General features: G+C 47.3%; 1 protein-coding gene across 3 annotated transcripts in view; it reads right to left on the minus strand.

Moving 5' to 3' along the window:
• ASTN2 (astrotactin 2) overlaps window positions 1-24964 on the minus strand; it is a 631841-nt gene that overhangs the window by 479401 nt on the left and 127476 nt on the right. The window lies entirely within an intron of this gene.

Raw genomic sequence — 24964 nt, forward strand, 5'->3', positions numbered from 1 at the left:
GAATCTGGATCTCAGCCATCACCATTGGACCACTTTTCCTCCTGCTGGTTTCCAACACTGCTCTTCAGGAACCTCTCGGACAATTCCAGGGCCCGATCTTTCCCTCTCCAAGCCCAAAACGATCTTATCAAATCTATCTCTGTGATGGATTTATACATTTATATTTATTATTTACATTGAACACCTCACCATCACTGAATTTATCCTTACCTCCCCGCTCCCCGGTCAGGTAGGGAAGCTTTATCCCCATTCTGCAGATGGGAAACTGAGGCACTTATAGAGTAAGTCATGCAGGGAGTCTGTGGCAGAGGCAAGAGCTGACCCTGGATCAACCGCATCCCAGCCCAGCGCCTCAGCCCAAGGCTACCCCTCTGAAGCAGTATTGCACGCATCCTCCTGGCAGATGCACTGATGGGAACAATGGTAAAAGTGCTTCTTAATGCAGGTGCATCCTCAGAGGTGGTCTCTCCAAGTCAAGGCACCCAGGCTGGGCAGCAATGGAGAAGTCTTCACTGCCACAGTCCACGCTGCCCCTGTTCTGGAGGTAAATACAGACTGTCTTTCAAGTGGGCACTTAACGCAGGCAGGCAAGAGAAATGGGTTTGCTGTTTGCAAGCCGCTCTGAGACCCCCTGCAGCTTCTAGTCAGTTTCGTACTGTGGCAGACAAATATCCCAGGGCAGGTAAATCAGGAGTGGCGTGAACAATCAGGGCTTTACAGCATGACATGTAACTGCTGGGGGAGGGGAGGAATTTATGTTGGCAAATGAATGCCCAAATCCAAGAAACTTTACAAACCGTGTAACCAACATATAAATATTTCATCTGTATTCAGTAAAAACATTGTGAGCGTACAGAGAGATCTGAGCCACATAAACAGGATAATCTATAAAAAGCGAGTGTCTAAAAAATGTGATTCACAAGATGAGTTAGCTTGGGAGACAGACACTCAGCCAACGACAGCTGGATGGATCTGGCAAACTCACTCCCTGCTTTCACAATCGTGCAATCTTTGCACGTATTCTGAGCCGGTTCCACCATAATGCAGTCACACTCAACTTCGAAAGAAAGCCGCCGAGGAAGACACAATATTGCACATGATGCAGATGGTGAGATACCACGTACACCCACAGGGTCATGCACAGCAGTCTTCTAGCACATCCCTATGCCCCCTGCCCATTCATGCGTGGTGGGTGGATCTCACAATTGCACCTACAAGCTCACGAGTGTGGTGAATGGGTCCCTGTGCACCCCAAAAACCCACACGGCCATGTGGGGTGGATGAGCATCACCCCTCCACCCCCGTGAACTCCTATTCATGCACAACAGAATCGTCTCGCACTCACAAATCCGCCTAGTGACTTCTGGTAGACACCTACAAAGCCAGCACGCTTGTGAATAGTGGATGGGTCCTCTTGCAGTGTTGTGTATGGTAAACAAGCCGCTCACACCCCCATGCGCCTACGTGGTAGACGGGCTTCAAGCACTGGCCCCCATCCACAGCCTATTTCCACAAGTCACACCTGGTTTTTTCCCCCCTAACCCCTACACAATGGAAAACCTCTTTGCCTCTAAGTTAGCAAGAGTAAGGGAGCCAGCGTCCCTGTACAAGAGGTCTGCTCAGAGCCCGGGGTGTTTTCGGACCTGGGGGAAGTCTCAGGAAGTGTTGGTTTGGTTGCAGAGGGCTGGGAAGAGTGCAAAGCAGTCCTTGGTCGTTAGGTCCTGGGGGCACCACCTGGGCCTTTCCTTCTCCAGTGGTATAGTTGGTCATGAATCCAGCAGCTGGTTGCCTGGAGCATGAGGGAGCAGCATTAGGAGGCGAGGAAAGATTGCCATAAAGAGAGGAGCCTCTGAGGAGCCCACAGCTTTCCTGGCCCAGCCCAATCTACTGTGGAAACGCAATATGGCAGCTCTCATTAGGATCCCCTCCCCAGCCTCATCTGTTTTCTCATTTGGTTCTGTAATTGACACTAATAGGAAGAAGGGCTCAGGGAGGCGGAATGACTTTGCTCAGCGCGACTTTTCCAATTTAGCAGACAGCGTCTGTCGGGAAACAGAACGCATTAGTGGCCAGGAAAGACTCCTGCAGCTGTGACTGGGAGAAGGGCACACGAGGGGAGGACCACAGACTGTGTGAGGATTCTTCCTCGATGCTCAGGATCAGGGTACCCAGGAGAGCTTGAAAAAAGAGGGAACCCATTTTCTGTTCCCCTCTGTATGTGCACAGCGCCTTGCACAATGGGGTCCTGATCCATCATTGGGACTCCGAGGCATGAGAGTGATATGAATTATAATGTTTCTTGGAGCTCCGCGTCCAGGCAGGTCATGGCCTCTTGGGAGAGTCATTCACGTGGGGGAGGAGTTTCCGCCTGTTGATTTATTACACACCCAGCTGTACAACCTCATCCACTCAACCACACAGCCACAGAGACCCTGCAGCGAGGGTCTCCACAGAGGGCAATGCAGCGACACCAGGACAGAAGGGTGATGTACAATCCCCACCCCACAGTGCCTGGAACCCCTGGGGACGCTGTGCCCATTCAGCATGTGTAACCCACCGGTGGGTGTCTCAAAAGTCCCTCTCTGTGCTGAGGTACAGAGGATACAAGTTCTTACAACCCCTCCCCCCTCCACTACCGACCGTTCGCTCACAGGGTAGCCGCTCAAGCTTTTAGCTCTGGAGTCTCCTGGTTCAACCCTGAGGTCAGCCTAGATGGCGGCCATGACGCACGACGAGGTACAGCACGTCCTATGAACACCCAGTGGCCTTACTGCAGAGCTGCCTAAGGCACCACACAACTCTCCTGCAGCAGCCGGCAGACGAGTGCACGCTGTCCAGTCAGTCCGTTTCATGGGAGGGGAGGGAGGAAGTGGGTAGGCTGGATTCACGGGGAATGAGGAAGCAGAGCTCTGAGCTCCATCAGATGAGGGGGAGACGCAAAGGAATTTTTAAAAGACAGCACCCTCACCCACCCAGCCCTGGCCTCAGAACCCAGCGGGACCAGGCAGAGTCGGCAAACTCGAATCTCTTCTGGAGTGTTAGCCTCTGATTGCAATCAGGAGATCCTCCACCAAACTGCAATCTGCCAACAGGTGCTTTCCATTACCCAAGTGCTGTGTATCAGCGTTCGGGTGCCTGAATGCCGGGCCTGCTGCAGATCATCCCGTCTGCCCACCTCCAGCACAGGCACACTGCCTCATGGCTGTTAGCTGAGGAGGAGAGGCAGAGCCAGACTGGAACCCACCTATCAAGCTGCCGAGTGAAAGCGGCAGCTGGAAAGCTAGAATGGAGACATTCAGGCTGCCTTGGGTCAGTGAGGGCTCTGCACCATTCAGCACCAGACCTGGGCTGTTTCCTCAACAGCAGGGCTGGACACCCCAGCGATCTGAGTGCATTCGAATAGCCAAAGTGTCCCCCCACAGCTCGGACAGGCTGCCTCCCACCCTAACACTCGGAGCCAAGAAGAGTGCTGCCCGCTTGCTCCTAACATGCCCCACCGCTCGGGCAGGGAAAGGGGACATACCCCCTCATACGCTCACTAGAGCGGGTCAGGAGCTTTTCAGTGAAACCGCCCTCAGAAAATGCCAACTCCTCGAAAATGAAGCTTTTCTCAGACACGTCCCTGTATCTGTTCACCAGGAAGGTTTCTCCCGCTCAGGATGCAATTACTGGTCCAAACCGGAGACCCACCCATCCCAGAATAGCCAACAGCCTGGCGCAGGGCCCTCACCTGGGACGGAAGAGACTGGAGATTTCCCAGGAGACTGAATCAGGCACACATGGATCTGAACCTGGTTCTCCCAAGACCATGCTCTAACCTATTCAGGGGTGGGATGTCTCACAGGATGGAATTCTGGTTTTCCGGACAACCCTGATGCTCAGCGCCCCATTCAAACCATCCCCTGCTGGCACAGTCCGCCACAGACATTCCCTCTCCCCACCCTGATCCAGAAGGAAGTCTGAGCACTGGGGGGGAAAGCCCTGGACAGCCGTGGACATTCCTACCATTGGAAAAACAGTTGCCAACTGGAGCCAGAGAAAGGAAGGAAAGGTCTGGAGGGATCAAATGTGACATTGATCTGAACCATCAGTGAAAGTGGAGCAACTCTGGCTGCCAGGGCCTGCAGCTGGCAAACCAGATTAACACAGCATCCACCCACGGCTGCTGCAGTCAGATGAGGTTTGGGGAAGTCGCTTGAACCACGGCAAAGAACATTGCCAGTCTATTGTATTGGGCCCACTGAGATGTTTCTGCTTCAGGGATATCACAAACTGCACAGAGCCACAGACACGATTAGTCTGATGTTTCCTCCTCCGGCCTGGAGTTATCCTACGCCATTGAAGATTACAGGGCTGGTTCAAGTGAATCCCCTGCCGAACCACTTGGTTGAATGGCTTGTCTTCAAGGCCAAGGGCAGCTTTCTCTTCCAACTACTTCACCCCACCAAACTGCTCTGCCAAGGAGAGAAGGGGGGAGAACAGGTGGGGGGCCAGGTCAGATGTGTCTTCGTGCAGGGAAGTAGGGGAATGGTGCACAGAGGTTTCCTGTTAAAAATGTGACAGACCCCAGCACTCCAGTCAGTCCCTGATGGCCCCTATGACCTCGGGCGCCCCTGCAGCAGCAAGTTGGATGGCGGGGCCTGAACCAACTCAAGCAGGCTGGGAAAGGACAGAAATGTGCAAATCCTCCCCCTACGCAAAACAGCAAGGAGGCGGCATTTTAATCCCTCCCCGAGCGCAGCCAGGCCATAAGCCGCAGGCAGCGACGCACAGATGTGCAGTGGAACGTGGCCAATGTGCTCGGACTGCTGGGGGAGCACGCACGAGGAATACTAAACCCACAGCATCCCTGGCGCCGCTACCCAGAGCCAGCACTGCATCCCTATCGCTGTGCACGAGACTTCTCTTGGCCAGAGCCACACGCCCCCTGCTCTCCCCAGTTCGACACAGATTGATAGCCCCCGTGGGCTGCTCCCAGCTGTGCTGCTGGTCCCAGAAGGACTCAATGCACCTCCCCAGACCTTCCCTGCTCTGCCAGTGCTTGGCGGAAGCAATCCATCGCACACTGGGGCACCGAGGATGGCTCCTCATTTGCAGCTCATTCTCTTTTCTGTCCCTGACCTCAGCGCCGACAGCGCCTGGTTTAAACACAACACACACACAGATGGGAGATCTTCCTGAAAAAAACCTCAAACTTAGGAGGCATTGAAGCCAGCCTCATTTTAATCTATTTTTCATGTTAAATTATCCAACTGAGGGAGCGGGAGAGAAAAAGGGGAAGGAATGGATAATATGAGAAATGTTTTATTTGACAATGTGTCATTTGGAAACTGATTATTTCTGTCTCAGGGCTTTTTAATATTCCCGAACAATGGCCGAGTCGCGAGGGGATTTGGTATTCTAAGACTGGATTTATAATACTCTGTTCGGCAGTGATAAGAACCCAGGCCTTTAATCCTCTGAGCTGTGAACATGCATATTCTCCCCTGTAATGTCCTTCTCCCCGCACTGCTCCGTGCCCCCAGAGTCAGCCGAGTCCCGATGGGGCATGGGACCACCGAGACGAGAGGATGCTCTGAGCAGGCTTCCTCGGCCCATCCAACACAAGGGAATGGTCGAAGCCCTCATGAAGGCAGTACCTGATGCTGAGGCCTGGGGTGAGCATGGACATGTGTACAGTCGTGGTACTCACAAGTCAGGCTCCAGGGACAAGGGAAGCAGGATGAAGGCAATGCAATTGCAAGTTGCCAACACACAGAGAGGGCAGGTGAGTGCTCTTCCTCCTGTTCCAGGGCTCTAGGGATTGTGGGCATAAGCCAAGTCTACCTGGAACAGAGGTGGCTTGGGAATTGGCTCAGTTGGGCGTCACCATGGACGTTGGGGGGAAGGACAGATAAACCCATTCCACAAGAGCTACTGCTTAGTACCAGGAAAGGGGGGGAAAGTGAAGCCACCCAGATGTAGCAGGAGCTCTGGGAGGACTGCCCAGCCATCTTAATGGCAACCAAAAGTGTCCATTTAGAGCCAGTTAAATATTTCCCCTCTCCCGCGACATGGATGGCCGCTGGGCCATGCAGATAGGGAACCCAGATGGGGAGAGGGTATGGCAGAAAGGGGAACCAGCGTTTGAAAGGGTAAAATGTGTCACCTGCACAAAATGCAGCTGTCTAGCACCCTCCAGGACTCAGCAATTGGTGGGAGCCAAGGAAGCTGAATGGGTAGCAGATTTGATTCAACGGATTAAAGGAAGAGGAGGGCTCCCTCCAAGCCCGCATCGCTGCCTGGCAAACGGAGCGAGAGTTGGTGTAGTTTACATGAGCTAGAAAGCCCTCGGTCACAATATTGTTACACATGGGTGAGGAACAGACACACACTCAATGGTACCAATTCATTTGGGTGTATACCTATCAGGGATAGCTGACAGATTCCCAATAGCAAGGTGCTCCAATGCTAACCAATGAAGACCAAAGACAGGGTAGGCCCACTGCTTAGTGAAGAGGGAGAAACAGTAACAGGAAACTTGGAAATGGCAGAGATGCTTAATGACTTCTTTGTTTCGGTCTTCACCGAGAAGTCTGAAGGAATGCCTAACATAGTGAATACTAATGGGAAGGGGGTAGGTTTAGCGGATAAAATAAAAAAAGAACAAGTTAAAAATCACTTAGAAAAGTTAGATGCCTGCAAGTCACCCGGGCCTGATGAAATGCATCCTAGAATACTCAAGGAGCTAATAGAGGAGGTATCTGAGCCTCTAGCTATTATCTTTGGAAAGTCATGGGAGACGGGAGAGATTCCAGAAGACTGGAAAAGGGAAAATATAGTGCCCATCTATAAAAAGGGAAATAAAAACAACCCAGGAAACTACAGACCAGTTAGTTTAACTTCTGTGCCAGGGAAGATAATGGAGCAAGTAATTAAGGAAATCATCTGCAAACACTTGGAAGGTGGTAAGGTGATAGGGAACAGCCAGCATGGATTTGTGAAGAACAAATCATGTCAAACCAATCTGATAGCTTTCTTTGATAGGATAACGAGCCTTGTGGATAAGGGTGAAGCGGTGGATGTGGTATACCTAGACTTTAGTAAGGCATTTGATACGGTCTCGCATGATATTCTTATCGATAAACTAGGCAAATACAATTTAGATGGGGCTACTATAAGGTGGGTGCATAACTGGCTGGATAACCGTACTCAGAGAGTTGTTATTAATGGTTCCCAATCCTGCTGGAAAGGCGTAACGAGTGGGGTACCGCAGGGGTCTGTTTTGGGACCGGCTCTGTTCAATATCTTCATCAACGACTTAGATATTGGCATAGAAAGTATGCTTATTAAGTTTGCGGATGATACCAAACTGGGAGGGATTGCAACTACTTTGGAGGACAGGGTCATAATTCAAAATGATCTGGACAAATTGGAGAAATGGTCTGAGTTAAACAGGATGAAGTTTAACAAAGACAAATGCAAAGTGCTCCACTTAGGAAGGAAAAATCAATTTCACACATACAGAATGGGAAAAGACTGTCTAGGTAGGAGTACGGCAGAAAGGGATCTAGGGGTTATAGTGGACCACAAGCTAAATATGAGTCAACAGTGTGATGCTGTTGCAAAAAAAGCAAACATGATTCTGGGATGTATTAACAGGTGTGTTGTGAGCAAGACACGAGAAGTCATTCTTCCGCTCTACTCTGCTCTGGTTAGGCCTCAGCTGGAGTATTGTGTCCAGTTCTGGGCGCCGCATTTTAAAAAAGATGTGGAGAAATTGGAAAGGGTCCAAAGAAGAGCAACAAGAATGATTAAAGGTCTTGAGAACATGACCTATGAAGGAAGGCTGAAAGAATTGGGTTTGTTTAGTTTGGAAAAGAGAAGACTGAGAGGGGACATGATAGCAGTTTACAGGTATCTAAAAGGGTGTCATAAGGAGGAGGGAGAGAACTTGTTCACCTTAGCCTCTAAGGATAGAACCAGAAACAATGAGTTTAAACTGCAGCAAGGGAGGTCTAGGTTGGACATTAGGAAAAAGTTCCTAACTGTCAGGGTGGTTAAACACTGGAACAAATTGCCTAGGGAGGTTGTGGAATCTCCGTCTCTGGAGATATTTAAGAGTAGGTTAGATAAATGTCTATCAGGGATGGTCTAGACAGTATTTGGTCCTGCCATGCGGGCAGGGGACTGGACTCGATGACCTCTCGAGGTCCCTTCCAGTCCTATAATCTATGAATCTATAACACCCAGTGTTAGAAACACCATGGTGACCACTGCTATATCCCGTAACATGTCTAGATCAACCCTAAGAAGTATAAATATGGCACCATGACCGTCTGTACCCCTACGTTCACCCCTTTTACAAGACTATGTTAAACTGCGTATAAAGCATACTGTGTAAGATATCACCTGAAAATTCATTATTTTCTGATCATTATTGTCCTGGTAAAATACGTGTGGCAATATTGTTAAAGATATAAAATTCCACCATATGATATTACTGAGACGTGTTCTGGAGGGCAGTCACAAACAATTCCCCAGAGAGCAAAGGCTAGCCAACGCTTCAGGCAGGAGTCAATGAGATCAAATAAACCACCACCCGATTAAGTGGTCACTCTTCCCCAGGAGAGAGGGTGTGGGCAAAAAAAATATATCTACATTTTGACAAAGAAACAGTTTAAGCCCTGGGCCACACAGACTTTCTGTCTCCTGAATGTCATCTAGATACGAGTCTTGTGCAAGAAAACAGGCTGTAAGAGGAGAGGGCAGACACCCCATCATCTCTCCCTGGCTCGGCATCATCCACACCTGAAGAATAAAGGAAGCAGCTTTGGACTGGGGGAGAGATCCCGACTGAAAGAGGTTTAGCCAGTAACACCGCTGGAACATGCAGTCAGAGAGACCTTCGCTTTGTAGTCACTTAGCTTGTTAAGTCCGGTGTTAGTTGTGTTTTACCTTTTATTTTCTTGTAGCCAATTCTAACTTACGCGCCTCATTACTTGTGACGACTTCAAATGTATCTTTCTGTAGTTAATAAACCTGTTTTGTTGTTTTAGCTAAACCAGTGCGTTTGGATTGAAGTGTTAGAGAAACTCCATTTGGGATAACCAAATTGGTGCATATCATTTTCTAGTAATAAATGACAGATTTTAGAAGAACTTGTATTGTCCAGGAGGGTGCCGGGCAGCACAAGATGCACATATCTGGGGGAAAGTCTGGGACTGGGAGATTGCTGGTGTCGCAGTGTAATTCAGGAGCTAGAGCAATTCATAGAGTTTAGCTGGGAGTGATCTACATGCTGCAGGCTGGGTGTGCACAGACCAGGAGCAGGCACTCTCAGAGTGAAGCAGTGTAAAAGGCACCCCAGGATGGGGAATTGAGGGGACACAGCTGTCCATCAGTCCAGACTGTAACTTGGGTATTGTCATAGACACAGGCCACTCATACAGGACCCAGGCCTTGCCTTCTCCTGGGCTTGAAGGCATTTGGTTCTCAGCCCTGCCCGGGCTCTGAGTAAGGGTTGCCCCAGAAATTGTCTCAATGGCAGTGAATTCTGGTTGTCATTTTATCAGAGAAGTGAACTGTTGGGACAAGAGCATGTGAATTTTCTTTGCACAAGTGGACAATGCTTGGCTGGAGGGCTGCAGTGGAAAGGCAGGGCTTGTCTACACTACAGAGCCAATGCCAGGGTGCCAGCATAGCCCCTTAGCACAGTCAGACGCAGAGCACACCAACAGGAGATTTTCTGCTGGCATAACTACACCACCTCCCCTAGGCATGCTGACAGCAGTGCTCTTGTCAGTACAGTTATGATGACATTGGGTTTTTGGCCTCATAGCTATGTCGACCAGGGGGTCAGGAGAGGGATTTTTTTTCACACTCTGAGCCAACATAGTTAGGCTGGCAATACTTTGTAGTGTAGACTCATACTTTCCCCACTCATTCTACAAACCTAGTGAAGGCATACCCTAAATCCAGACTTGGACAACACCAAGAGGAGAATCAAACCTCACACCTCTAGATCTTAACACCCAGGCCTTTCCTACCTGAGCTAAAAGTGCCAGCCCTCTTAGCTAGGACTGTCGCAGACTTAACTTCTATCTGTGGCCCAGCCGCCACAAAAGGAGAACAAAGCGCTGCATTGTGTGCATGTGCGTTACATCTGCACTAGAGCGTCTGGACTCGATGTAACTTGAGCTAATGGTTTGCCAGACTAATCTGAGCTAGCTGGCGTGGCTGTAAATTCTAGTGTTCACACTCCATAAATGTTTGCTCCAGGAAACCTTTGTTCCTCGTCATAGTTCATCCTAGGCTGAATCCTAGAGCAAACCACAACCAGATGCCAACATTTGGGAGCATCTACAACAGTGTTCGTTAACTAGCAACCAATTAGCTTGAGGTAGAGCACAACCAAAGCTTTATGTAGACAAAGCCCACAGAAAAGGTCTATCAGCTCCCTGGTTTGTGGTGTGGTACTTCTGTATACACATCCTTGTTTGGACACACCACCACACTGCAAAACCAACTCGTTCTCTTCCTTCAAAAACCCTCCTTTACCGTGATGGCTGCGAAAGACTAGGCAACGCTGGTGTACTGAGATCACTGCCTATCCCGCGGACCAATGCTGTCTCATCGTTTCCTTCTAGTCCTGTATCCATCTGCTGCCTCTGGTCTTCAATTGTAAACACTCTGAGGCAGGGACGGTATTTTTGTTTGTGTTTTGTACAGCACCTAGCACAATGGGGTCCTGGCCATGACTGGAGCTCCTGGGTGCCACTGTAATTAGTAACAGCGAGGCCATGTGAGATTGACTGTCGGCTCTCGTCCTTAAGACCTCCTGCTTCAGTGTCGCTGCCTCTCAGATCTCCCCCTCCCTCAGGCTGTGCTTACACCAGAATTTTTCTTCACTAGCGCCAATGCAGCTCCACCCGGGGTAGCAATGACAGGACTGCTGGCCTCGAGCACCCTATCATCTAACCCTGCTCGGAGCAGGGTAAGCCACCATAGCGATGCTCCCAACACTGGCGCTGCTGATGGAGCTGCACCCAGTGGTAGCTTTGAGAAAAACTGCCATGTGTGTCAGAGACTATTTTGCCCAGATATACTGTAGGAGTTCACATTTCTCCAGAGCAAACATCCATCTGTTATCCCGGCCCACATTAGCCCCCTCCCCAAGATCCCTTTGTATTATGGCTCCGTCTTCCCTCTGTGCAGCACCTCCCAATGTGATTTCTTCTGCAAAACTTAATTAATGTGCTGTTAGCTCCTTCCTTCAGATCACTAATGATGATAAATAAGACTGCTCTCAGCAGAATGCTCTCTCTCTCACACATGCTCCCATGTATCATGACCTTCTTTGCATCCTGTCGTTTCTACACCTGCCTGGGCCTCGGACTTTTCCCTATACAACATGACACAAGCGCCTTCAAACCCTAGAGGAACCATCAGGTCAGGCGAAAGGCCCATCCTAGCATTCCTTCTCCTACAGTCACCTTCTTAAATTACACCCGGAGCTCTACTACAGCCGACCCACATTATCGCTGAATAGTATGGAACAGCATTGAAAAGCGTGTTGTGCCACTAATGTTAATAACGCTCTGCCCTTCTGTAGCACCTTCCAGCTGAGGCGCTCCCAGGAATTTACAAACATCAATTAAACCTCCTACTCCCTGCCAGGTAAGTTATTGTCATCAGCCCCATAGTAGAGAATCTGAGAAAACTGAAGTCAGTGCAGAAACTGAGGCCAAGAGGTTGCCCTGTTCTGTTCATTCCCTCTGAAGCATCTGGTACCAGCCATTGTCAGATGACAAGATACAGGGCTAGACAGAACATTGGTCTGACCCAGTACAGCCATGCTTATGTTCTTAGGTTAAGTGACTTGTTCACGGCCACACAGGGAGTCAGTGGCAGAGAAGAATCCAAACTAAAGCCTTTCTTTTCATCATGGCTGTTTGTGGGGGAGGAGGCAAGCCAATGGGGCAGGATTTTTATGGGAGATGTTGGAGATGTGAGTGGGCAGGTATCCTGCTGTTAATTGATTTATCTCGTAAGACTGACCTCACACTTGGTAAAGCAACCCCCATCCTTTCATGTATTTTTATCTGCTCCTGTATTTTTCACTCCATACATCTGATGAAGTGGGTGCTAGCCCATGAAAGCTTATGTTCAAATAAATCTGTTAGTCTCTAAGGTGCCACAAGGACTCCTCAGTTGTTGTTGTTTTTTTTGCTGATACAGACTAACACAGCTACCACTGAAACCTATAAGGGGAAGTGATCAGCTGGGTACCTAAAGGATTTCAGGGTGGACATCTCAAGAGTTAGCTCTGCTTGCATGTCAGAAAGATACATACCTTGCCCACAATGGCTGGCAGTGTATTCACTGATAACATGCAGCTTTTGCGGTCTTTGGTGGATTGTAGATAGCGTTAGCCTCTCATGTTAAATACTGATAGTAATCCTTGCATAGCACAGATCCTCAATGAGCTAAAGAGACACTAGAACCGCCTGGCGGGCAAGTATTGTTATCCCCATTGTGCAGATAGGAAAACTGAGGCATTGGAAGGCCAGCGAGTGAGTCAGTGAAAGAGAGAAAGCTGGTTTAAAATAAACAGCAGCTCAGCACACTAGACAATATCGCTCTCTAAGAAAACACCCCAACGAAACACAATAAGAGGCAATCTAGCAACATTGTGTGTGGGCACGTTTGACCTACATGTCCACGTCCCCTTTTGAGCCCTGAGTCAGCAAAGCATGTACTCAAGTTCCATTACAGTCAATCGGGCTTAAGCACATGTTTAAAAGCTTTGCCTAATAGGGACGGTTTGCTGAACTGGGGCAGGAATTTAAGAATTAGGGCTCCCACAATAGCACTAAAGTTAGCCCTCCTGTGTGTGCCATATGGATATCTAGCCTATATGCTACCCCACCCATATGCACACGGCACATAAATTTAATAGCATACACAGCCCTACAAAGTACAAGAGCAGTTACAGTTGCTGTGGGAACAATAAACTTTCAAATCCCAGATCCATTTGTATTAAAAATCTCAAAGTCACATTTCCCTATAGTTTTATTTAAAAAAAAACCCAAACACAATGTTGTTTTGCTGGGGACGAACAGCAGAGCGAGCCTGCCAATCAGACGTCCCATGCCATTCAAATGTCCAGTGTGATGTTCCTGTAAACGTTCATTAGAATGGTCTCCCAGGTATAGTCTGTACGCGGGCACCGGAAGAAACGCAGCTGCTGAATAAACAGAGAACATGCCACTAACTGGAGCTACACATCTTGGGAGGGTAACAGTTCAAACTCTTTCTAAGCTACATTTCTTCAAATCGCTTGCCCTCGGTGGGCTAGGTAAAAAAGGTGATTTTATTAAAAACCTGCCAGCTACCTTGTTTTAAGATCTGAGCCTAGACAGGGGTCATTATTGCTTTTAACATGTCAACTGGTTTAGGTTTAACCCTCTGCTTCCCTCTAGGGTTCACCAAAACCAGATAGCACAAACTGCAATTTTCCCTGTCCGTACTAGGAGTTTAAATGCATTAGCTATCACAGTTTAACGATCCCATTTCCTAACGTGGACAGCCCAGTAGAGTGTAAGGGCCAGGATAAGACCAAAGCTTTTTCAAGCAGCTTGAATTATTCAAGCCCCCACAAAAGCACAGCCTTGCACCTGAAAAGGGCGTTCTAGGGACACGCATTGATTTTTCTTACTCTGATCATTCAAACCAATCAACAGACTTTTAGCAAAATAAGAGAGAAAAAAGGCCACTCGAGTCAAGAACTGAAAGACTGAAATATAATAGAAAAGAGTTTGATACAAACAATAAAGCTCCTCTACACCGCACATATCTTAAAGCATCATTTACTACACACTTGTACAGCCCCTGACACAACGGGGCCCGACCTAGCTGATGCCTCTAAGTGCTACGGCTATACAAATAAATAACACGTCTAATATTTTAATTACTGTTTAAACAAGGGCTTAAATGAAAATGCCTCTTGAAAAAGCAAGCACAGGAACCCTGCTGTTCTAACCCACAATTGCAATGCTCCCTTCTCAAAATGCTTTTGATCAGCAGTCAGGAAAACATCAGTGTCCTACAGACTGAAGAAAAGAGGCTAATTCAGTATCCCTTCCCAGCTATTCTTTGCAAAAGGGAGCGTTAATGTTGCCTGCCTCTCTGGCTCTAAAAATAATAATCATCATCATCAAGTAACAGAAGGGTAGCCGTGTTAGTCTGAATCTGTAAAAAGCAACAGAGGGTCCTGTGGCACCTTTAAGGCTAAGAGAAGTATTGGAGCATAAGCTTTCGTGGGTGAATGCCCACTTCATCAGATGCAAGTAATGGAAATTTCCAGAGACAGGTATAAATCAGTATGGAGATAACGAGGTCAGTTCAATCAGGGAGGGTGAGGTGCTCTGCTAGCAGTTGAGGTGTGAAAACCAAGGGAGGAGAAACTGCTTCTGTAGTTGGATAGCCATTCACAGTCTTTGTTTAATCCTGATCTGATGGTGTCAAATTTGCAAATGAACTGGAGCTCAGCAGTTTCTCTTTGGAGTCTGGTCCTGAAGTTTTTTTGCTGTAAGATGGCTACCTTTACATCTGCTATTGTGTGGCCAGGGAGGTTGAAGTGTTCTCCTACAGGTTTTTGTATATTGCCATTCCTGATATCTGACTTGTGTCCATTTATCCTCTTGCATAGTGACTGTCCAGTCTGGCCAATGTACATAGCAGAGGGGCATTGCTGGCACATGATGGCATATATAACATTGGTGGATGTGCAGGTGAATGAGCCGGTGATGTTGTAGCTGATCTGGTTAGGTCCTGTGATGGTGTTGCTGGTGTAGATATGTGGGCAGAGTTGGCATTGAGGTTTGTTGCATGGGTTGGTTCCTGAGTTAGAGTTGTTATGGTGCGGTGTGTAGTTGCTGGTGAGAATATGCTTAAGGTTGGCGGGTTGTCTGTGGGCGAGGACTGGCCTGCCTCCCAAGGTCTGTGAAAGTGAGGGATCATTGTCCAGGATGGGTTGTAGATCACTGATGATGCGTTGGAGAGGTTTAAGCTAAGGACTCTAGGTGATGGCCAGTGGAGTTCTGTTGGTTTCTTTTTTGGGCCTGTCTTGTAGCAGGAGGCTTCTGGGTATACGTCTGGCTCTGTTGATTTGTTTCTTTATTTCCTTGTGTGGGTATCGTAGTTTTGAGAATGCTTGATGAAGATCTTGTAGGTGTTGGTCTCTGTCTGAGGGGTTGGAGCAGATGCGGTTGTACCTCAGCGCTTAGCTGTAGACGATGGATCGTGTGGTGTGTCCAGGGTGGAAGCTGGAGGCATGAAGGTAGGCGTAGCGGTCGGTGGGTTTTCGGTATAGGGTGGTGTTAACGTGGCCATCGCTTATTTGTACGGTGGTGTCCAGGAAGTGGACCTCCTATGTAGATTGGTCCAGGCTGAGGTTGATGGTGAGGTGGAAGCTGTTGAAATCATGGTGGAATTCTTCCAGGGTCTCCTTCCCATGGGTCCAGATGATGAAGATGTCATCAATGTAGCGTAGGTAGAGAAGGGGCGTGAGTGGACGAGAGCTGAAGAAGCGTTGTTCCAGATCAGCCATAAAAATGTTGGCATATTGTGGGGCCATGCAGGTGCCCATGGCGGTGCCACTGGTCTGGAGGTATATATTGTCACCAAAGTTGAAATAATTGTGCGTGAGGATAAAGTCACAGAGCTCAGCAACAAGTTGTGCTGTGTCATCATCAGGGATACTGTTCCTGACAGCTTGTATTCCATCTGTGTGTGGGATGTTTGTGTAGAGAGCCTCTACATCCATGGTGGCTAGGATGGTGTTTTCTGGGAGGTCACCAATGCATTGTAGTTTTCTCAGGAAATCAGTAGTGTCACGGAGATAGCTGGTGGCGTAGGGTCTGAGTAGGGAGTCCACATATCCAGACAGTCCTTCAGTGAGAGTGCCAATGCCTGAGATGATGGGGCATCCAGGATTTCCAGGTTTGTGGATCTTGGGTAGTAGATAGAATAACCCCGGTCGGGGCTCTAAGGGTATGTTGATTTGTTCCTGTGTTAGTGTAGGGAGTGTCCTGAGTAGATGGTGCAGTTTCTTAGTGTATTCCTCAGTGGGATCTGAGGAAAGTGGCCTGTAGAATTTGGTATTGGAGAGTTGTCTGGCAGCCACTTTCTGGTAGTCAGACCTGTTCATGATGACAACAGCACCTCTTTTATCAGCCTCTTTGATGATAATGTCAGGGTTGTTTCTGAGGCTGTGGATGGCATTGCGTTCTGCATGACTTAGGTTATGAGGCAAGCGATGTTGTTTTTCCACAATTTCTGCCTGTGCACGTCGGCGGAAGCATTCTATGTATAGCTCCAGACTGTCATTTCAACCCTCAGGAGGAGTCCATGTGGAGTTCTTCTTCCTGTGTTGTTGGTGGGAGGGTATCTGTGTATCAGTGCGCTGTTCAGTGTTATCTTGAAAGTATTCTTTGAGTCGGAGGCGGCGAAAGTAGGCTTCCAGATCACCGCAGAACTGTATCATGTTCATGGGGGTGCTGGGGCAAAAAGAGAGTCCACAAGATAGGACAGACCCTTCTGCTGGGTTGAGTGTGTAGCTGGATAAATTGACGATATTGCTGGGTGAGTTAGGGGTACCCCTGTTGTGGCCCCATGTGGCAGGTAGGATTTTAGACAGCTTACGGTCCTTTTTCCTTTGTAGAGAGGTGAAGTGTGTAATGTAGATCTCCTGTCTTATTTTAGTAAAGTCCATTTGTGTGGAGGGTTGGTTATTTATGAAAGTCTCCAGGTTGGAGAGCTCTTTCTTGATGTTTTTCTGTTTGCTGTATAAGATGCTGATCAGGTGGTTCCTCAGTTTCTTTGATAGTGTATGGCATAATCTCTCACTGTGGTCTGTGCAGTATGTAGATAGCAAGGGATTTTTCACCTTCAGTCCATTTGGTATGATGTCCATCCGTTTGCGTTTGGAAAGGAAGATGTTATCTGTCTGTATTTGTGCAAGTTTCTTCATAAGGTTGATAGATTTCCATTCCATACGGCTAAATGCAGTGCCTTGCATGGTGTCAAGTAACAGAGGGGTAGCCGTGTTAGTCTGAATCTGTCAGATTCAGTCAGAGGGTCCTGTGGCACCTTTAAGACTAACAGAAGTATTGGAGCATAAGCTTTCGTGGGTGAATGCCCACTTCATCAGACGCAAGTAATGTTGTGGGGACTACTTACCAAAGTCCCGGGGACTACTTACCAAAGTCTACTGCTACTCTGAAAAGCAGGCGGCAGATTGCATGCATGAACTCTCAGTGGTGGAGTTCCCGTACTTGGTTCTGAGAGGCTCATTAAACTGGGTCACAGCACAGTAACCACAGTCATGTCCCCTAGCTGCCCTCTGGCCCAAGCAAATGAAACCCAGTTCAGACAATAACCACGTTGAAAGGCTGTTGGAGCTTCTGCTAAGACATTTCCGGCATCCTGTCCCTGCCCTGCCTCCCATGCTTTCCCACCAACCCGGACAAACAAGGACTGGTACAAACCAGGAACCTTCATCTAACAAACAGGCAACCAGGTATCTGCTCAGCGATAACTAGGAGGGTTGAAGAGGCTTGGCATGGCCCCAAGCAACTTGCAAACAAACAGAGTAAGAGAGCTGGAAAATGAACAGCTCCAGGGCTTGGGATTTTTATGCCTTCATCACCAAAGTTCTTCAGGGCAACAAGAGCTTGGCAAGGATTCCCACCAACCAGCCTTTCTGCAGAGGATTGTTCCCGCTACCCCAGACGTATGGTCCCTCTGAGGAGAGGGGCATGCTCCTCAACTCCCCACCCTACCCCAAGCAGCTGTCCTGGACAGTAATTACCATCCCAGAGCCCCATTATGACTCCACATACCTTCACCCAGCTCATGGCAAAGAGCCCCCTGAATGTCCCTTCGATGCTGCGGTTAGTCCCTCCTTCTCAGGAGAAAGGTGGTGGCAGCGTCCGTCGTGCAGAAAAAAGGCTTCTCCTTAGTCCCTGGAAGGAGCGCCTTCAACCACGATCTCTCCCGAAGGGAATCACACTCTCCGAGGCCCCAGCTACCACTGCCAGGGCACTGTTGGAAGTCCAAACTGCTCACAACCAGGCACTGAAGGAAGCTCTCCATTGTTAGGAGGAAGCTCAAACTATTGCCAAGAGGGAGCTGCGGTGAAGTGGTAGATGTCATGACCAGAAGACACCATTATGATCAGCTAGTCCCAATGCCTGCACAAGACAGGCCACAGAATGTCACCCAGTGGTTCCTCCACTAAGCCCATAGCTTGTGGTTGAGCTAGAGCCTCTCTTTGAGAAAGAGACCTGGGAACAATCAGCCACCACCCTGGCTCCAAGCTAGTATCACTGTTCCCATGAATGCTGCAGCAGCGGTACTAGCTGTGCCTCAACCAGAGGGAGGAAAGTACACAGGGTAAACGGACTGACCAAGGAATGAAAACACACAGCTTCTTTGAGAAAGATGATCTTGTTACAGGCACTGAACCGGAACACAGAAGCCAGAGCTTTGATTCCTAGCTCTGCCACACAATCCCTGTGACACCTTGGGTGGGTTACTTAATCTTTGTGCTTCAATTCCCCCATCTGTAAAACGAGGAAATCAGTCCTTCCTTTCTCCCATCCTTTGTTTGTCTTGCCTAATTAGGCTAAGTTCTTCGGGGACTGTCTCAGCACTATGGGCCCAAGATCTCAGCTGGGGCCTATAAGAACGACCTTAACACTAATGAGAAAACAATAATAATAATCACAGCAGAACCCTGCTAATTCACATACCCCATAAGTTATACCAACAAAACCCAGCAGCTTCTCTCCTCTTCCAGATAAAGTTTTAACAGATGCTGAAGCAAGGTCTCAAGTTACTCTGGCTTCATTATTTTGTACAAAATATATTACACAACATTAAGTAGCAAACTATGAAGTATAAATAATTAAAACTAAACACAAGTCAGATCAGGGAACAAAGTACATTTGCTGTTGCAAAACCATTGCTTTTTTCTTTTCGTTTTTTTTAATAATTGTGTTTATTCGCTTCCTTGTTAATTTACAAAAACCCCAGTTAATTCTCAGCAGATCGCCCGATCATTAGTGCAAATTAATGCTGTTCCCACGGTATATTCCACATATATTAAAAAAATTAATCTAATAAAAACCACATATCTCCAGATGAAGGAACATAAACACAATTCAGATTGTGCCTCCAGCCCTTACACGCTCTTGGGTGACATGTTAGAACATCCTCCATTCTGCTCAATTAGCCAATGCACTTCTCAGGGCTGCTGGCGTTCGGACAGCTGCCCAGAAGAAGTAGTAAGGAAGGGAAATGAACTTTGCAAACCATAGGGGGAAAGAATCAGAGCAGAGAACCACAAGTTAATTATTAGGGCTGTCAAGAGATTAAAAAAATTAATCGCATGATTAATCGCGTTGTTAATCATGGAATACCATTTATTTAAATATTTTTGGATGTTTTCAACATTTTCAAATATATTGATTTCAATTACAACACAGAATACAAAGTGTACAGTGCTCACTTTCTATTTATTTTTATTACAAATATTTATACTGTAAAAAACAAAAGAAATAGTATTTTTCAATTCACCTTGTAAAAGTACTGTAGTGCAATCACTTTATCATGAAAGTTGAACTTACAAATGTAGAATTATGTAGAAAAAATAACTGCATTGAACAATGTAAAACTTTAAAGCCTACAAGTCCACTCAGTCCTACTTCAGCTAATCGCTCAGACAACCAAATTTGGTTACAATTTACAGGAGATAATGGTGCCCGCTTCTTGTTTACAATGTCACCTGAAAGTGAGAACAGGCGTTCGTATGGCACTGTTGTAGCTGGCGTCTCAAGATATTTATGCCAGATACACTAAAGATTTATATGTCCCTTCATGCTTCAACCACCATTCCAGAGAACATGCTCGAAAACAATCCAAAGCAGAGCAGACTGATGCATGTTTATTTTCATCATCCAAGTCAGATGCCACCAGCAGAAGGTTGATTTTCTTTTTTGGTGGTTTGGGTCTTATAGTTTCCGCATCTGAGTGTTGCTCAAGACTACTGAAAGCATGCTCCACACCTCGTTCCTCTCAGATTTTGGAAGGCACTTTGGATTCTTAAATCTTGGGTCGAGTGCTGTAGCTATTTTTAGAAATCTCACATTGGTATCTTCTTTGCATTCTGTCAAATCTGCTGTGAAAGTGTTCTTAAAACGAACATGTGCTGGGTCATCATCCAAGACTGCTATAACATGAAATATATGGCAGAATGCAGGTAAAACGGAGCCAAAGACATACAGTCCCTCCCCTAAGGAGTTCAGTCACAAATTTAATTAACACATTATTTTTTAACGAGCATTATCAGCATGGAAGCATGTCCTCTGGAATGGTGGTTGAAGCATGAAGAGGCATATGAATGTTTAGCATATCTGGCACGTAAATACCTTGCAACGCCGGCTACAAAAGTGCCATGCGAACGCCTGTTCTCACTTTCAGGTGACATTGTAAATAAGAAGCAGGCAGCAGCATCTCCTGTAAATGTAAACAAACTTGTTTGTCTGAGCGATTGGCTGAACAAGAAGTAGGACTGAGTGGACTTGTAGGCTCTAAAGTTTCACATGGTTTTGTTTTTGAGAGCAGTTATGCAACAAAAAAATCTGCATTTGTAAGTCACACTTTCAGGATAAAGAGTTTGCACTACAGTACTTGCATGAGGTGAAGTGAAAAATACTGTTTCTTTTGTTTATCCCTTTTACAGTGCAAATGTTTGTAATAAAAATAATAATATAAAGTGAGTACTGTATACTTTGTATTCTGTGTTGTAATAGAAATCAATATATTTGAAAATGTAGAAAAACATCCAAAATATTTAATAAATTTCAATCAGTATTCTATTATTTAACAGTGTGATTAATCATAATACATTTTTTTATCACGATTATTTTTTTTTTAGTTAATTGCGTGAGTTAACCGCGATTAATTGACAGCCCTAGTAATTATTATGTGCGTTACTGGAAGTCTACCAAAGGGACATACGTACGATTTGCCTTCAAAAGCAAAAGCCTTAGAAAAATACTCGTTATTAAACGGAATACATTTGTAGCAAATGCCGAGACAGCCCTTCTCTCTAAAGTAATTCAGCAAAGAAGATGGAAATATTTGGGGCCTGCGTTAAGAAGGAGCAGCTGCCACGGCAGGGGTGCCATTGGGCAGCTGGAGGGAGATGCAAAAGGGGCCGAATGAAACAATCCTGCCAGCAAACAAAACTGGGAGGGAAAACTTATGGGACTTCACAACGCAGAGAACATGCAAAGAGCAGCCCAGGACAGACAGGGATGGCAGGGCCTTGTTTTGTACCCTAAGCAATGTCTGATGGCACAAGAAGCATGCAGATTACCGTATTGCTCTCTCTCGTATCCATGTAAATTAAAGGCATGAGAGAGAGAGAGTGTTGAATAGGATTTTTTAAATGTATTTCTGGACATTCAAACAATTTATGGAGCCGGGAGCTGATGGGAAGGCGTAATTGTGCTCCTAGGAAATCAAGGGAAGGGAAAGCATTCTTTTTGTTGTTGTTTTTTTAAAAAGGTTTATTACTGAGCCAATAGCTGGCAGCTGCCTTGGGACCGATCCAGCCGATTGTGTAAATATGTTTAGGCAGGTTTTTTAAGTGCAAATATTTCAGGATAATGAGCGTTCTGTAAAGTAACAGCAGAAGCTGCCGTTTAACGTTTACTACCGTCACTGCTTTCCAAAGAGGGTGGGTGCTTGGAGCAGAATATTAAGAATCAGAGCTGTGTGAGGAGGAGATTTCCCTTCGCATCTGTCACAGATCCACAGGGTGTGCTCTATGCCCTGGCCTGGAAGCAGTCTCTTGGGAGTGACCCCTTCAGTGTGCCAGGCCTTGAGGGTCCACTAGGGTGACCAGATGTCCCGATTTTATAGGGACAGTCCCGATTTTTGGGTCTTTTTCTTATATAGGCTTCTATTACCCCCCACCCCCTGTCCTGATTTTTCATACTTGCTGTCTGGTCACCCTAGGGTCCACACGGTTCCACAGGGGCAGGCCCAAGGCCTCCATGACTCCGAAACTGGGGCATGCTGGTGCCAGCAGTCCCCTTCTGTCTCTGAGACTCCCTGCGGGAAATCCAGCCAAGCCAGATTCCTGCTGGAGGTTTGTATTCTACCCGTTCTGCGTGCAATGCTCTCAGTGAGTATCTGCAGTGACGCCAGGCAGCCTTTTCCCATGGTGACAATTTATTAGACATCTGGCATCTGGAATCTGAAAGTCCTTAGGTTAGCATAGAACAGCAAAGGTGAAGACAGTTCAGCTTAGCCAACCTCAGGGCTCCACCGAGCCAAGCGGCTGTAATGCAGTTTGGCCCTGTCGCTGTCCCCTTGTCTTCAGTCCCAGCCGCTGTGTGCTGTCTCTCTGGGCGCACAGCCACTTGACACCTTCTCCCTTGTTCTCCACTCAGGGCCTTTGCTCTGCCTCCCTGCAGAGAAGGGAGGGAAAGACTCCTTCTCTCCTGGCTGATGGTCACTCCATTCACATGCATAGACTGTATTCAGTTTTGCTAACAACTGTGCTCTCCAGCCAGGCTGCTACATGAGAAACTCCTTCTCCATTCGCTCTGCACTCAGTGCATAGCAATGCAAAGTTCAAAGGGAAACTGAGGCATGCATAGGAATCAAAAATATTACCAATACTCCCACATTCCTCAGAGCATCTGAAAGCACTTTGCAAAGTATGTGCTTAGCGTGCCAAGTTGCAGCCACTTCTGGGGTGGAAGGGAGCAGTCAACTTTCACCCAGGGCACTGTACAACAGGAGAAAGGGTAAGAAGGAAGAAGGAAAAATTGTTTTGTGAGCACGAATTGGCAGGGATGTCCTGAGCGATGTGCACACAGTAAACAAATGGAGCACTAATTCCGAGTCTTGAAAACAAAGCTCTACCTTGCCAGAGGCCAAACCCTGCAGGGCTAGAGAAGCGAGGCACTTCAAACCGCTCTGCGCCAGAGCGCAGGCTAGTAACTGGCATCGGTTACTTGTCTTTAAAGAAAAAAAATCAAGTGTTTCCAAGGTTCATGATCCCCCTCATCACCGCCCAAAAAATAAAACAACATCCAATATATTTCCAGTGGGATACTAAGATCTACAGAGAACTTCAGCTAATATTTAACTTCCATTGTCTTCAGTGGGACTTAAGCATATGTTTATTAAGTGCTGTAGCACTTCAGTGTAGACACTACCTACACCAAAGGGAGGGGTTCTCTCATTGGCGTAGGTAATCCACCTCTCGGAGAGGTGGTAGCGAGGCTGACAGAAGAATTCTTCCATCAGTCCAGTCCAGTGCCATCTACACAGGGACTTAGGTCAGCTTAACTACATCACTCAGGGATGTGGATTTTTTATACCCCTGAGCAATCTAGTTTTCTAGTGTAGACCAGGCCTTAGTGAATAAGGATGGACCTTCAGGTTAAGCATGTTTAAGGACTTTCATAGAATCATAGAATATCAGGGTTTGAAAGGACCTCAGGAGGTCATCTAGTCCAACCCCCTGCTCAAAGCAAGACAAATTTTTACCCCAGTTCCCTAAATGGCTCCCTCAAGGATTGAATTTACAACCCTGGGTTTAGAAGGCCAATGCTCAAACCACTGAGCTATCCCTCCCCCCCCCCAGACTTTGCTGATTTAAGACCTGTGAATGGAACAGTCCCCATTATCCAAGCCCACATCAAAGGTCTCCAAAATGTTACAGAAGCTCAATGTTGCAATGTGGATGACCTGCAAGGAAGGTTTTTTTTTTCTCCTGATGTACCAGATCTGGGGTTACTGCTTCCCCATCTTAAGACTCTTTGTTCTGCAGCACATCTGTCAGTGCGCTAGCTGTATGCTCAAGGCTAAACCATCTCACTGAAAAATTGTAACCCATGCTCCTAGACCTCTGGCGATATTGATCGAAAACTGGAACTATAAAGAGTCTGAAATGACCCTGCTGTAGTTTTGTTTGCTTGTTTCTAAATGATCTAAAAGGGATTGGCCTGGCGATGTTATTGCCAAAGGAAGGAGATCTGAGCTAGCAGAGTGCTGGGAGCCAGGGAAAACCACTCCACTCCACTGCCTGATACTGGGGCTGAGGTGAGCACTTGGAAAGCGAACACCTTGCATTGCTTTAGTGACCAATCTTCTGTACCGACAGGATTCCACCTTGCTATTTGTTTGTATGGTGGTAGCATCTAAAGACTCCAGTGAGGGATGCTAGACTCTGTATCCATGCAACAGAAAGAGGACTCCTGCCCCCAATGAGTTTACAGTCTAAGGGCTGGTCCACACTAAGCCCCCAGTTCGAACTAAGATACGCAACTTCAGCTACGTGAATAACGTAGCTGAAGTCGAAGTATCTTAGTTTGAACTACAAGGTACTTACCGCGGGTCCACACGCGGCAGGCAGGCTCCCCCGTCGACTCCGCCTACTCCTCTCCGGAGCAGGATTACCGGCGTCGACGGCGAGCACTTCCGGGATCGATTTATTGCGTCTTGTCTAGACGCGATAAATCAATCCCAGAAGATAGATTGCTTGCCGCCGAACTAGCGGGTAAGTATAGATGTACCCTTAGTCATCCAGCTACACTTAGTCGGAAGGGAGATGGGAGAAAGAACAAAAAACAAGGAGAGGAAGAAATAGGGAGTTCTTGAGTAGACCTGGTCAAAATATTCCCACCCCACTCCCTGCCCCCAGCAAAACCAGACTATTAACCAGAAACATTCTGTGCCTTGAAGAAAATGTCACTAGGAAGGGTCTTGAGTTCAAGGAACACACCAGAATAGCCAATGGCCTGGTGGTCACGGCCTTCACCTGGGATGGGGCAGATCCAGGCAAGTGCTCTAACCACCAGGCTATAGAGTCAGTCCCTCTCGCTAGATCCCCAGT

Source organism: Chrysemys picta, chromosome 18 (assembly GCF_011386835.1).
Source record: "Chrysemys picta bellii isolate R12L10 chromosome 18, ASM1138683v2, whole genome shotgun sequence".
Classification (NCBI taxonomy): Eukaryota; Metazoa; Chordata; order Testudines; family Emydidae; genus Chrysemys; species Chrysemys picta.